The 15572-nt window shown below is 43.6% G+C and overlaps 1 long non-coding RNA gene across 1 annotated transcript in view; it reads right to left on the bottom strand.

Moving 5' to 3' along the window:
- The window catches only part of LOC147663709 (uncharacterized), a 76550-nt gene extending 61516 nt beyond the window's left edge, over positions 1-15034 (bottom strand). Inside the window, exons 1-2 of the long non-coding RNA XR_015305251.1 lie at positions 14845-15034; positions 11488-11618 (exon numbers count right to left, since the gene is read on the bottom strand). This is a non-coding gene — a long non-coding RNA (uncharacterized LOC147663709). The remainder of the gene's footprint in view (positions 1-11487; positions 11619-14844) is intronic.
- Between the last annotated feature and the right edge of the window lie 538 nt (positions 15035-15572).

Below are 15572 nucleotides of genomic sequence, written 5' to 3'. Positions count from 1 at the left end.
TTGGCTGGACTTACTCTCTTTGCTCAGTCGATGGCAACTGATGTATGGATCAAAGTGGGGCAAATACTCATTTTCTGGCTACTCCGTGCTACTCAAGGACTTTGTTTCTAGGCCATGCTAAGACTTTACAAGTGTAAGGTCATGGCAGCACACCTAAATCATGAGTCATGGCTGAACACAGAGTGTCAAAACAACAACACCTTTTTCACCTTCTTTTGGCGAGGACACAGTGTCCACCCCTCGGGCCTGTATGTTTGTTGGTGCTTTGCACTATCTCCGTGTCTTGCCCTATTGGGACCACAAACATCACGTGCGGTGACCCAGGGTGATATTATCAGTGACACCCCTAACCCTGGAGGCACAAACTCCGCATTATGACCTTGAGTGACAGACATGGACGTTTATGGGCATTGGCATAACAAGATGTGTTTTTGTTGGTGGTTGGATTGCTTACTTTGCAACCCCTTGGTTGCAACTCGACCAAATATGTTTCTGGCCTTACGACTTTTTCTTCATCTGCCTCAAATGATAAATCTATATTATCTAAATCTGTGTAATTGTGTAAAAGTGGGATTTATTTTTGTAAAGAAATGCACAGTTTGCTTATTAGTACTGTCAATTCATTCTGTTCAGACCACTCCCTCCCAACACCTGCCCATAGACCCGGTCTATCTCACTGACTCTCTTTCGGATTCTCGCTGCCTCTTTGTTGTATGCCCAAAACCTAATGTTTGTAAAATGTTCTCTCTGTATTGGCAGCTGCTGGGGCAGTATGTCACATCTATATGAGTAAACGGGCTGATGCCCCAGATTTGCGTTCATCGCAGTATGTCTTGCTTCAGTTGTGGAGAAGTGTGGCTCACTGGTTAGAGGAGGCAGACCTGGAAGCAGAGGTCAGCCCGGGACCAGGGTTCAATTCCCGCGGGTGGGTCTTGAGTCCTAAAATGTCCATGGACTCGACAATTCTCGCTCCGGTGCCTATCTATTCACGGGTTCACACTCTGCGACTCTGGGCAATAGCTTGCTTAATCTCCACAACGGCCCCTCGCGGTGAGATGCCTGGCTTTCACCTTGCGGATACCCTGCTGGGGTTATCTCACAGGGGAATACCAGAACGGGTTCCCTAAGCAAGCGCTTAGAAACCGCTCGGTGATTTGCGCTATATAAATTCCTGTACATTTACATTTACTATTCTGTTTTCATGAAAGAGAATGGCGATCTGAAAGAGAGATGCTTGGACTCTAAGGGCCGGGTTTATATGTTGTCGGAGAGGGAGCCCCATCGCAACGATGACAAAGTTCCCTCCCCCACAACATAATGATTCGCCTGCCCGATTTTAATTCGGGCAGACCATAGTTTGCCAATGGCGGCGACTACTCTGTACCCACTGTGGTCTAACTTCTCCAATAGCCCGACGAAGCAAAGGCCTTCACCGGTTTGGCTATATGTGCGCCCAACTAATTTAGATAGGTGGACATATAGCTGTTTTTCAATGCCCGTCACTGCCAGGAAAAAAGTTCCATGTTACCCTCACCAGAGGCGAAAACACACATGGCGAGGAGGCATTGCTTTTTTATTTTCAAAAAGAAAATCCCACTTTGAGATTTTCTTTTTGAAAATTTAAAAAAACGGTAAGTTTGACGGACGGGTTCGTCATGCTGACGGAGCTGTCCTTCAAACATACAATGCATTGACAAGAACTGTCATCATGATGGCGGTTCATGCCAATGCTGGGTTAGCAGGAATTTCAACATTTGGCAGGAGGCACCTCAAAATTAAATTGGGGCATGCATATGAATGAAGTCTAAAATAAAGAGAAATAGGTGTCGGTTAATGTAACGTTAAAACAAATCACTCATTAAAAAGAATGTGATAAATGCACATCTCCAACACAAATGCCTTTGCTTGTTAAATATAACGGTTATAAATTGGGCTGCTGCGCCCACAGGTCATGTCACAATTAACAAATTACGCAGTCTCGGTTTTCATTGAGTTTTCGAAAACATAGTTTCACTAAAACCTACCAACACTATATCTAAAAACAGCAAATATATTTAAAATATTGTACAAAACAGGTTATAAAAAGTTGTGTGACAAATAGAAATTCAATCAACGGTGATCACGTGGTTGGGTTTTAGGTCAGCCACAGATGTTGGTTTCTAACCTGTTAGGGAGAAAACAAATGTGAGAAAAAGAAACAAGCTAAGTTACTACACCATTTAACGCAAGGACACGTGTAGTTCTGAAAAGGAAACTGTGTTTCCTTGAGAGCAGAATTAGAACACCCCCTCGGTGATGATGACATTTGATAGCCCTTTCGACCTTAACCCGCTGCGCTTACTAAAGCTAATACAATTTTTTTTAAAACGCACATCACTGGGTAGTCTTTTAGCGTTCACAGGTTTTAGGCAATGGGCTGTGTCCACATTAAGCCACTACTGCTGCAGGTTCGGTGTTTTTCAAAAATGCTAATATGTTTTTATTACTCAGTCGTTTTAAAAATATGTGGCTGCACGAGAAAGTTAGATAAAAAAAAATGTCCAACATCCAGATAATTTTATAAAAGGTCGTGGGGGGTCACTATCTGGATAACTGGGCCTAGTATGTTTACAGTCCTTTGGTGAAAAAAATTCACAACTGTTTTGGCCCCTGGGGCATGTCTGCACTATGTAGATGTTATAAGCAAGCATGCGATTAGTCTAAACAGCGTAGGTCAGATGCTCTAAGGCCTCACAGACCCTCCCACACACTTGGATTTGCAACCAGGGCAGCTCTGTTTTGCCATCAGAGCCGCAGGGCTCTGACTCTCTGGCGCTTGTTTCCCCAAACAGTCCCATCCCAAACTTGAGGGCAGAGACAAGAATGGAAAGCTACTTTAACCTGTCAACAGGGCTACTGGATTTATGCGATTCTGCGACCGGCCTCTTTGTTTTCCTCATAATTATGGATTTGCCACACTTGCTACATAATCCATCATCTGCCTTTATTGTTCTTTTTTTGCAGTGGAAACGAACGATCAAGGCATCAAGTATTTAAGTACTTTGTGAGAGAAGTGATGTGTGACAATGTATTATAAGGAATAAAATACCCTCTGCTATACTTTAAACAGGTATTGCAGAGGGTGTGGTTACGATGGCCATTATGGCAGACGCCAATGCAGGAGTTCGGAACTCTGATCCTTAACGTCTAGCATAATCCTGCTGATTGGACTGGGGACACCATTCTTTGACCCGTTCCATAACAGTAAGTTACTGGCCCAGGGCACCTGCCAGTGAGGGAGTGCAGATGGGCCTTCATCCAGGATTCGGCCTGCCATCCTGAGTGGACCTTGTGGGGGCAGCCCGGCCAGGAGACCCTGCAGTAGGGAAACAACGGTGGGCTGTGGTGTAGACTGCACCTGAGCCCTGGCCCTGGCAAACCACCTGCATCGGCCTCCACTGTAGTCCCTGTCGGGACGAGGGCCGGCGGACATAGAAGACATAGAAGATGGGGCCTGACTGCACAACCTGTGGCCTGCCTCATCGGGTAACTGGCTGGACACTGCCTATCACGGTAGAAGGGATAACCCATTAGCATGCAGGGGCACTCAGGGGAGTGTGCCCCAGCCAGCTGTCAGCCACGCAGCTCACCTAACTGTTGGGGACTCCAGCAAGTCTGGAGGCGGCCTCCATTGACTGGATGGAGGGGCTTCCAGCGACACCATCCGGTGAATCTGCCTGCGAGGCGTGGCGCCCGGGTCCTAGAGGAAGGCTGCCTGAAGCGGCTCTGCTCCACCTTATCCTCCACTTTTATTACATTATCTACATGGACCTAGAGTGCAAGCTACCTTGGTCCTTCTTGGGTGAAACAGGCTCTGCTGGGAATCACCCCCCACCGCTCAAGGAGCTCGCCTCTTGACATTTAGTGCAGGCCCTTGATGGATGTTGAAGGCATTGGGGCACCTGCACAAAATGGCCCTCGCCAGTGCCCCCCCCCCCTCCTCTCTCTACTGCTCACTGACCTCTCTTGCCTGGCTCCCTGAGAATATCTAACTCCATCCTGCTCTTTTCTTGGGCCATGACTGTAAACTGCTATCTTCCCTTTGACACCCATTAAGGAGACCCACTGTCAACGACTGCGCCAACATCAATCAGTCTGGACTAGGCCTGCAGGATGTGCTCTAGACTCCTGTCAGGATAACAATTCAGTTAATAACTGCCCTCCTTGAAGTTACAAGTCCTGGGCCTTGGAACTGTCAGCTAGCACACTGGGAAAGGGTCTGACATGCTCCACCTGCCGGAAAAAATCCCTTCCTTGGGGCGGGTGTTCACTTCAACCAGGTTTAGACCCTTGATTTCCCCATTCACTATCAGTTCAGCAGAGCGTAGGAGTGTTTCCCCATTAGAAATCAGTCAAACTCATGCCAGTATGTTCATAGCTCCACTTTTACTAGCAATATATTGGATACACCTCAAAGAACAGCCAACACGTGTGTCACCCCCTAGGGCTATTTCTCCTGGGGCTTTTTCAAGGCTGTATCCATCAAAAAAAGAACAAAGAAAGAAAGAAAAAGGAGACTTAGTACTAAATTCTGTTTTTGTGCGAACCCACCACCAAAAGTAGGAGTAAGGAAAGGGATTACCCACTGTGTATAAACTTGATGTATCGACTCAATTGCGGGTACAGAGAAGTTAATTTAAGGTCTACCGCAAAGACATGGTCGTAAACTTGGTGAAAGAAAAACCAGAAAGACATTGACATTTAAAAGAAGTGATTAAAAACGTTGATTTAAAGTAGGACTCTTATTCGGTCGTTAGGCATTACTATGTGTGTCTTGGGTCTGGTAACGTGAGTGAGGCTTGGTCAAGGGCTCCGTTGGTGTGAGTGCTTTGTAGAGTGCATGCATTGGAGCTTGATTAAGAGATATTACTGATTATTGATCCTATTAGTAAGTGCTCTTTTTAGTGTAACATACAAGCAGAAAAAAAGAGTAATCGACGTTGTGGCAAACAATTTCAGGCCGAGCACACCTACTATCATTTTACACAAATTAATCTCTTCCTTTCCTGGGTCATTGTTGTGTCACAGTTGTATGCAAATCTGTAATCAAATATGTTTCAATTAGGTACCGTATTCATATTATGTTCGAGCAAATGTTGGGCATTTCTGGTCTCAGTATTTCATATGCTTTTATGCAGAGTTTTCGAGATGGCAGTGGCACAGTCCTACAACTTGTCAGCATGAGGGCAGAAACTGTAACTTAAGTAATTATGTGCGGTGACTTATAAGTCACTTAAGTTATATAGCGCTTTCCATGCATGCCAGTTTTAACTTTGTGGTATAATTTTGAATTAAAGTCCACGGTCGCCCATTGATCTAAGCCAGCATGTGCCCTGATCAGGAGAGCCTAGGGCATAATTAAATTACCCCCGCAGCCGAATTTGGGGCTCAAGTTATTTTATGCCAGCAATATGATGCACTGCAAATTAGGCTAAGTGTGCACGTGAGCATAGTGAGTTCAATAACAGTTAAAAATTCGACAATGTAAACATCCTAAAATTTGGTAATGATGGGCAGATTACCGCGGGCAGCTCCTGCCGGTGCTAGCAGCGACAACAGATACTATAGACCCTGAAATTAGGTCTGATGAAGCACAGAAGAAACTTATACCTTGAAGGGAGAGCGATTGTAAATATGATCGGTTATTTAGCTATTGCATATGTAACTGACTCAAACGATTGAATTGAACTTATTTTGTTGTAAAGTTATATTATCAAGCATATGATTTGACAGTATGTGTATACATTCCCAAATAATGATGTAATACAATGAATAATTCAGTAATTGAATGTATGGTAATACATTTTGTAATTTAAAAAAAAAATAGAGGTTGTTAAAATTATCAAGCCCAACATTCGTTTTGTCATTGTCCCCGGAAGCCTCTGTCCTATCTGTCTCGTTGGGATCAATCCCATCACCGATATCACTGGTGTTGTGCCACCACGCCATATTTTAGTCAACTATGGTAGCCCGTCCTTTGTTTTATATTTCATTGAGTGTAACAAGGACTTCTTGTGGCATCATTAACTTCCACCATCTTTAAATGGAGTCAGGTGAAGTTTTAACCTCAACACTTTCACTAAGAACTCAAATACTGGTTTCAGTACAAATGTAAGAAGGACTAATTTTAGCGAGTTTATTTCTGGTGTCGTTTGTTAACTGCTTTATTACGAGACAATTATTAGGAACACGACCCTGGGTTTAGTAAGTATGTTCCCAGGAAGAAACGAGGAAGAACTGAATTACAGTGTCCATTAATGCCACCATCTTTTGATGGTGTCTGATGGTGTCAGATGGTGTATAAATCATAGGGTACGGCCAAGAGGCCGCGCAAGTGCCTCTCTCAGAAATTAATAAAAAGAGGACTATTTGTAACAAGTTTATTATTGGTATCAATAACTAATGTCACCTGGGTTTTGTAAGATTAAGTAAGTTAAAGTACCTTAAAAACCCCTAGTGATGGGGCAATTGCTATAAGGAAAGCAACAGTGGTTAAAGCCTAGGGTAGAGGAAAGTCAAGTTATTAACCTAGGTTATACCTTAGCAGCTCAAGGCACTATTGGTGATAATGAAACACAGAGGGGTATTTTACCTTGTTTGAATCAGTGTCAGTCATGGCCTTGCATCTTATCTGGGATAGTGTTTTAAATCCCTGTGACACACAGCGAGATTTATATTATGTTGAAAGGCATAATTTTCAACCACCATTATTGGAGCTAATTTTATAGGTATGTTAAAGTAAATTTTTAAAGTTCTGAACTATAGTAAGATAAAGCCCTAATGTGTATTTTCATTATACCCTATGTAAGTGGTATAGATATTAAATGGGCAAGTTGTTGGCGTTTGTCTCCTCTAGTGATCAGTCCCTGAAGGACATATTCCTGGAGACTTTCACTCTATTTAAGCTAATGTGCATTCCTATTGAGCCCATGCTCCACTGTTTCAAAACATCTTTAGTGCACTTTCTTCCCAATGCAATTTTTCATTCAACATCCCGCCTTCGATTCATTTTCATTCTCCGTAGGCCACAGAAGGAGAAAGTTCTTTGGTGTGGATGAGAAGTGAAGAAGTCTTCAACTAGCTTTTGTTTTGTGTCTTACATTGTGAATGTTTCGATAATGTTCTTGAATCTGTATTTTCAGTGGTCGTGTAGGACTTCCAATGTAATCTGAATCCCACGGGCAGGTTCTGAGATACATTTTTTTACAACTGTTACCATTTATGTAGACTTTTATCCTAAAGTATTTTCCCTTGATGTACAGGTCCAACATTTTGGAGGTTCCCGATACGCAAATTGAGCAGTTAAGGCAAGTATAACAAGCATTTGCAATGCAATAGGTCTCGCATTAGGAAAGTTTGAGCTACTGGTATTGTAAATGACATTTTTTTTTATATATGTGTTGGTTTTGAAAATAGCGAAATTAATAGCTTTGTCATTTACAATGCCAATAGTTTTAACTTTCGCAAATGTGACACCTATAGCATTTGTAATGCAATGTGTTGTATTTACGTGACTTAGATGTATTGATATTACAAATAACAATGGCTTTTAATTTTTTGTTAATAAATAATACTTAAATAAAAGTTATTGTAATTTATAATGGCAATAGCTTAAACTTTTGTAATTAACTTTTGTGAAGATTATGGTCAGTGTATTTAATTGTGACGAAAATCCAAGAACAGAAGTGAAATATTAACATCTTTTTGTGACATTTGTAATACAGCTTGAAACATTGAAAGAACATATTTGAACCAGTTGTTGTTGAATGGTTGCACAGATTGATGCTGTGGTGGCGCTGAGTGATGTTGTGGTGGTGACGAGTGATGCTGTGGTGATGTGATCGATAGAGTGAGTGCGATAGATAGATAGAGGGAGGGCAATGGATAGATAAACAGATAGATTGAGGGCGATCGATAGATAGAGTGATGGCGATAGATAGATAGATAGATAGATAGATAGATAGATAGATAGATAGATAGAGTGAGGGTGATAGATAATATGAGGGTGATAGATAGATAGAGTGAGGGCGATAGATAGAGTGAGGGCGATAGATAGATAGATAGATAGATAGATAGATAGATAGATAGATAGATAGATAGATAGATAGAGTGAGGGCGATAGATAGAATGAGGGCGATAGATGTATAGATAGATAGGGTGAGGGCGATAGATAGATAGATCAGTGGCGGCTGGTGACATTTGAAAGTGGTGGGCGGAAACTGATAATCATACTGCATCGTAGCGAGCGAGCGTAGCAAGCAAGCCTGAACTCCCTAAGGAGAGTTCGGGGGGATTTCCCCCGAGAAAATTTTGAAAAAATAGTGGAATAATGGTGCATTTTCAAGCAAATTTGAGAAAGCAGGAAGGTTAATAAAGCAATTGTGAAAATGCAGGTATTACATTATTAAAGAGCTGTCATATAACATAGGTAGCTGCTTATTCAGTATAACCACAGAGCTTCATAACAGACTTCAAGATACAATGCTGAGAACCTCACAGATTGTTTGTATTTAAACTGTAAACAACAAAACAAACAACTTTTTTCGATTTAAACTGCAAACAACAAAAGAACCAACTAAACGGGTCACAAACTATCACCATTCAACATATTTACTTTTTGTATCTAAATTCTGCACGCCTGTTTTTAAGAGCAGCAAATTGTTCAATTACTTGAACGTTAAAGTCAGCAATATTTTGAACAAGCTTGCTCTCTATAGAGAGCATTGCCAACGCATTGAGTCTTTCCTGAGGCATGGTGTTCCTCAGGAATGTCTTAATCCTCTTTAAGACGGAAAAAGATCGTTCTGCCTCTGAGGTTGTCATAGGAGTGGTAATGACGATTTTTAGTAAAGCTACTGTCTCTGTAAATGTCTTTTCCATATTAGGTTCATGAATTAAAGACAGCAAAGACCTGGCATCTTTGGCCTTCTGGTACACAGGCATTGAGTACATTACTGTCAACTCACTTTTCAGGTCCTCTTGGTTGAGCATCGGATAAGCTTCCACAGCCTCATGCAGAGCATGCTCAGGGAAGGATTCATTATATTTTTCAAAGTATTTACTTTCCAATAATGCGGCACTTTCCAAATGTTTTGTGAAAGCAAAATGCTCTTGTGCCTGCACAATTACAATGTCACATATCTCTTTGGCACTTCGGACCAGAGTGGTGATGTTTTTCCTGTGGTTTGAAAAAGTTGAAGCCGCTGGCAGTTGGCTGTCTAAATTGTCAACGTCATCTCTCACTTTGTTTATGCTTGCGACAAACTCCGTGGTATTTCTTTTCACAGAGACAGTATCTATGTCTAGTCCTTGTAACTGATTGTATAAAGTCTCGACCTTTGACATTATCTTTTAAAAAAACCCAGATAGAACTGAAACTCTCTATCTTTTAGTGTTCTAGCAAAGCCACGGGCTTCACTGTGACTCTTGAAATCAAAGGTTTCATTGGCTTCTATGGCTTCAAAACATTGCACAAGGTCCTCCCTATATTGAAATATTAGTTGGACTGTACGTATGTTATAGTTCCAACGAGTTGAGGCTCCCCTCGGAACCCTTTTGTCCACAATCTCCTGAAGTGCTTCCATTCTTTTTGGGGAACGTGAGAAGAATGCTGCCATGCCTCCTACATCCTGAAAGAAAATTTGTGTCTCGAAGATCTTTGATACTGCCTGTTGCATAAGAAGATTAAGTTGGTGGGCGTGACAGTGCACATAATGAGCATACGGGTAGACATCTCTAATTCTTTTCTGAACGCCACCATGGCTTCCACTCATTACGGACGCACCATCATAGCTTTGTGCAATATGTTTTTTCTTTGATGCAGCTCTAGAAAAATTAAGTTGAGTTGACGCAGTATAGCTGCAGTAATGGTTTCTGCAGTGGAGTTTTTTAAATGAGTGAAACCATAGAACCTCTCCACAACATTATAGCCATTGTCCAGGTACCAAAAGACTAATACGGACTGCGTTTGTGTGGCCACATCAGTGGCGTCATCAGCCTGAATAGCCACAAAGTCTGTGTTTTGCAACTCTTGGACAATATGGCTTCTCATAATTTCTAGCATACACTCCAGGAGTTCATTTTGTATCGTTTTAGAGGTGCCCGTAAAGACTGTAGCACTTGCTAAATGTGCTTCCATTTCCTTGTCTATGCTTGCTACTAAATCTACAAGACCCATGAATATTCCAGGATTTGTGGAACCTTCCGATTCATCATGGCCTAGCAATGCCAGTTCGAAAGCACCACAGAAACGAATGCAATCAATTATTTTTGATAGTATGTGTCTATTCCTATCAACTATTTTATTGTGTTTCTGTATTGTTTGGCGATATGCATCGCTTATGTGCTGCTCAATCGGTGCGTCTCCCAACATTCCTAGTCTTGTCACGTTTTCCATATGCTTTCTTGTGTGTGCATGCTTCTTTATTTTTTCAGACAGATGCTTCAAGTCTATCACTCCTTCTCTTGTCCAAGGAAAGTCACCATTATACAGCAAGTAGGGGCAGCAGAACAGTCTGTTTCTTGAAGGGCACCCTGTAAGCCAATCCGCTTTTGTGTACCAGGTGTTTGAGAATGTTCGATTGTAAGATTTTCCTCTGTCCTGGGTAACTTGTTGGAGTTGTAGGTCAGGCCGATCAGGTCCTAACCTCTTTATCTGTAGTTTATCTTCCAGTGGGCGTGCATGGAATGACTGTGTAATTAATTGTTGTACCGTATTCATCTTGCCGATGCTGTCCTTACCAATATGAAAGAAGCCTGTCAATAGTCAAAGTGCAACGTATATGATTTGGTGCAATAATATCAAATTTCAGTACAAATACATATATCTTGTGCATGACAGCAATATAGCTGCAACAGCTCATTTGAATGGCCAGCCAGGGGTGGCATAATACATGCTGCAGCCCCTGGTAGGCCTTGGGTGCACCTATGCCCTGGGTACCTATGGTACACTATACAGGGACTCACAAGAGTGACCCAATACCCAATTGGCAATGCACCTAAAGTACATTGTGTGAATTTAGAGAGAGAACAGCTGGGCTGTGGGTCTGATTAGCAGGACCACATCCTTTCTAAGTCCTAAACCAGTAAAGCAAAAAGCAAAAAAATGGGGTGACCATAGGAAAGCAGACCCTACACTCCTACATAACGCTCCCCTTTGGACAACAGGATAGGTAAAAAATACAGCCTGACTGGCTGCTTCCTCTGTGTGCCATAGTGGCACTGAAACAGACACTGTTTGAGGGCCTTTAACAAGGCAAGGATAGATAGTGCCTTTAATAACCGTTATTCCCCAAAGCACAGGGCTAAGGGCAGGCTCAGTATTAGTAAATTCCATCCAGTCACGGTAAAATGTTCAGAATGTGCACCCACCCCAACCACCATGTAGAGTGAGTGACCACAAATATAGCCCTAACTCCAAGCTACAAAAAATATCATCAGTTTCCTTACCTTGAACATGGTTGTTTGCTGGGTCGTAGCCGGGATGAAAGAGCAGCAAGGAGGTTGGGGCCTCTTGTTCTTTCTCCAAAAATTGCCCAAAAATTTAGGAAAAAGTTGAGGTTGTCAGGCTTTACCAGGTGCTGGAAATAAAAATATAACTAATTATTTTTCAGACATTGGGGTAATCAAACAAAGACGGGGGGGGGGGGACTGAAACATAACGGTACAATTTTTACCTTGCAGTTTTCAATAGCTGGAAATAAAAATATAACTATTTATTTTTCAGACATTGGGGTAATCAAACAAAGACTGGGGGGGGGGAACATAACGGTACAATTTTTACCTTGCAGTTTTCAATAGCTGGAAATAAAAATATAACTATTTATTTTTCAGACATTGGGGTAATCAAACAAAGACTGGGGGGGGGGGGACATAACGGTACAATTTTTACCTTGCAGTTTTCAATAGCTCGCTGTTGTATGTTAGGATTTTTACTTACGAACGGCAAGTGGCATTGGAACTTATTCCTATAGTAATCTGTACTCCATCTCAAAATGCCAGGATTAAGGCGTTAACGCTGGATAATTTTTAATGGCGCTGCCCTTTCTTTAATGGGGCTGTGAGATTCCCACTGGGGTCCCACTGTGACTGTCTGCCTGTGTGTTTATTTTGGTGTTTGTGTGAGTGTTGTATGAGTGTGTGTGTACCTGTGACTGAAGTCCCTGAGGCTGGGGCACTCATGGTTTTGCCACCTACCCACCACTGCAGGGGGTTTGTAGAGGAGAGTTTGCATTGGGAGGATGTACCTCACCCCGGACAACAGGGTGTAATATGACCTGCAGCTCCACATACACTATAAGTATACAAAAGTTGAGACACTAGTACCATCAAGTGTTTTACAATGGCCAAAGATACATGATACTATTCTGTAAAATCATAATAAAGTTATTTAGCTCTCAAAAGCAATCATTTTTAATACAATTGTAGAGGGTTTTTGTACGAACATTTAAATAGTGCACATAGTAACATACAAGTGCATACCTCTATTGGTCTATTTATCAAGAGAGAGATAATAACTCTATATGTCAATTAAATCCAATATACAGTTTCAAAAGCAAATTAATGCTAGTTAGAATATAAACGAATAGTATGTATGGCTTAAAACGTCAGGTCCTTGTTTTCCACTTTTCCCTCAATATACCCACCGCAAACAAGTATGTGCTCAAGGGGGACACGCTTTATTTATTCAGGCACAGCACCTGCCAATTGCTTCCAGGCTGCTATGCAGCACAGTAAGCATCAAGAATATTTGCCAATCCAAGTGGCGTCCATTTCAGATATGTATATTTAAAAAGGAAAATGGCTCCTGCATTATGAATGAATGTCTTTTTTTTATGGTGCACAGCTACTTGAAGTGTGTCCCGGTGCTCAGCATAGACGAACTGGTGAGGTGAGAAGTGGCTGAGCCCACCTAAGTGTAAAGATGTGTCTTCAGGGCCTTCTTGAAGGGTGCTTCCTCAGTTATTAATCTCACATGTGACGTTCAGGCAGATGGTTCCACAATACTTGCTGCTCTGACCACAAAGGAGGACCCTCCCCTTCGATGTTTTATGAAATGGGGGATGGTTAACAGGCCAGCACTACTAGTACGCAATCTTGGTGACGCATGCTCTAATTAACGTCATCACACATACATGCACCAGTAGAATGACATTACTGCCAGAGGCAGCCACCATATTGTGTCTTTTTTATTTTGCTAATGCAAAAAAAGCATTGCCAAAAAGCATGTTGCTATTCTACCCAATGCTACATAACACCAGCAATAACCATTTTGGATGAATGAATGTGTAACGCAACTAGTGCTCAAGTAAAGCGCTCCAATACCGCTGGGTCGAGTACTCGCTATAAAACTGAAAAAAAGAAACCTTGAACCTGCCATGCACGACCGTGCACAACCGCTCTACACTCTGGCACGGAGTGCTGCCTGCGAGCACACCTGCCTGTTGGCAGTCACCTCCACTACAGGTGCTCCCCTTGTATGACTGTGACCAGACTCCCCGGATCCTCCATCCTGGAGGGGCGAGCTCTCCAAGGGGCCTGTGGTTCCATAGTCACTGCCTATGGAACCACAGGCCCCTTTGAGACCTCGCCCCTCCCTCACGCCAGGAAATAGGCACTGCCTGTAATCCCACCTGCCTCGCTGCACAAACGTGACTGCACTTCCTATAGACATACAGTACCTTCAAGGGTCGACAGACTGCAATAACGCCCCTCCCAAAATCAATATATATTTACGAAAGCAGCTATCTGATAAGCCGCACGCTTGGACTCTTTTGTGTGGTATTTATCGACCGGCAGGCTCCGACCGCAGCGCACCAGCTTTCAACGGAGCCCAGATTCCGGAAGGGGCATTTCAATATTTGTGTGTGTGCGCGCTCTCTATGCACATTCTAAGCGCGCTTGGCTTTCCCTACCAGTCCTGGAAGCCCAGCTAGAGGAACAGAGCCGGACTGGACAGGGCCGAGAACTGAAGCACTTTCTAATGTTTCTTAAACATAGTCATCAAGGGTTAGCACTATACGTCTTCGAGGCACACGTTGCTGAGCTGGGGGGTCGGCTTCTCTAAGCACAGCGACTCCACTCACTCAGAGAGCACTGTGGGGCAAAGAGATACAGGAGGGAGCTCACCCCTCGCGTGTTTTTTATGGCCGATTGGCCGGGCGAGGTCCTACTACTTCCTGAGAGATAGTTAACCGAATATTATTTAAAAAAATGTAAGCACCTGCCCTCATACAGCGCAAACCGTGGAAGGTTGTATTGTGCGTAATGTAGCGCTTCATACTCTTGGCACGTCCACTAAGCGCTCCGATGTGAATTTGGTGGCACTGGAGACTGTGTCCGCATCCCTTGCAAGAGGGCCACCTCTTTAAAAGAGCGCGAGGACCGCGGAGGGTTGGGATTTAGATTCATTCTGCAGAGAGGAGTAGGGGTGGAGAGCACTGAAACTAAAGTAGGGGTGTCTGGGGAATAGGAGAGCGCGCGCACCCTTACTTCATAGCTAGAGCTGTTGTGCAGCACTAGAGACCGAGAACTCAGGGGATCAAAAGTGTATTTTTTTGCTTGTAGGTGGGTGCACGGCACACCCGGGGCCTCGCTGAAAAGGCCTCAGCAATGCTTCTGTGTAGTTGCTTGCTGGCACAGCCTAAGATTGCTCCCATGCTGCACGATGCACCTCCACCACCAATTTCAGCACAACACCTGCACACACCCTGGCCTGCATATATGAAGTCTTTGAACTACTAGTATAATGACCATTGATAATAACGTAACGTAAATAAACTCAATGATGGATTGGTCATAACTTACGTGGGTGAGGGGACACGGTCCGGTCGTGCTACTCGATGTCACACTACTGCTGCACACAAAGCAAAGCAGGCTGCTTAAGCAGGTCCAGGCAGGCGGTCCGAGTCCGACCTAGGCACACATACACACACGCAGTACTGGTCACGACGAGTCCGACAACAACAACTCAGTCACGTGCCCACCACTGACTCTCTCACTATGACTCATCATGATCCTCGAGTTGACTTCTTCCACTTTCACTTACTGGTGGTGTTGTTGTTGTCGTGGCATGATTCCAGCACGCGCAGTGACGTCGTACTAATGGCCAATCACCGACGACAGTGGCTCAGAGCAGCCAACACCTATGCGCGGCACCATCCTGCTGTAGCAGCCAATCCTGGCGCAGCGTTAGCAGCACCACTGCGCCAGGATAGGCTAAGAGCAGACTGCTATGTGCCAATTTTGAGACCCGGGGCCCCTGGTCCATGCCAATGTCCAGTAGTAGGTTGGAGGGGGGGGAAGCGGGGGGAGGTCTAAACTGTGCGCATGCGCGGGCCAGTTGAAATCTGGACTACTCCGGCATTTTACATGCGCAATTAGTATCTCAGTCACCCCTCTGCCTGTGCGCTGCCTGCCTGTCACTCTCTGACACAGCCCCGCCTCCACGCCCGACCTCCTTATGGATGCCCGATCCTGTCGGGCTTCTCCCGGGGCCTTAGTGCGCTCGGCTCAGATTCATTTTTTAATTTTAA

The sequence above is a fragment of the Lissotriton vulgaris genome, unplaced genomic scaffold, assembly GCF_964263255.1.
Source record: "Lissotriton vulgaris unplaced genomic scaffold, aLisVul1.2 SCAFFOLD_638, whole genome shotgun sequence".
Classification (NCBI taxonomy): Eukaryota; Metazoa; Chordata; class Amphibia; order Caudata; family Salamandridae; genus Lissotriton; species Lissotriton vulgaris.
This window is presented reverse-complemented; position numbering and strand designations above follow the sequence as displayed.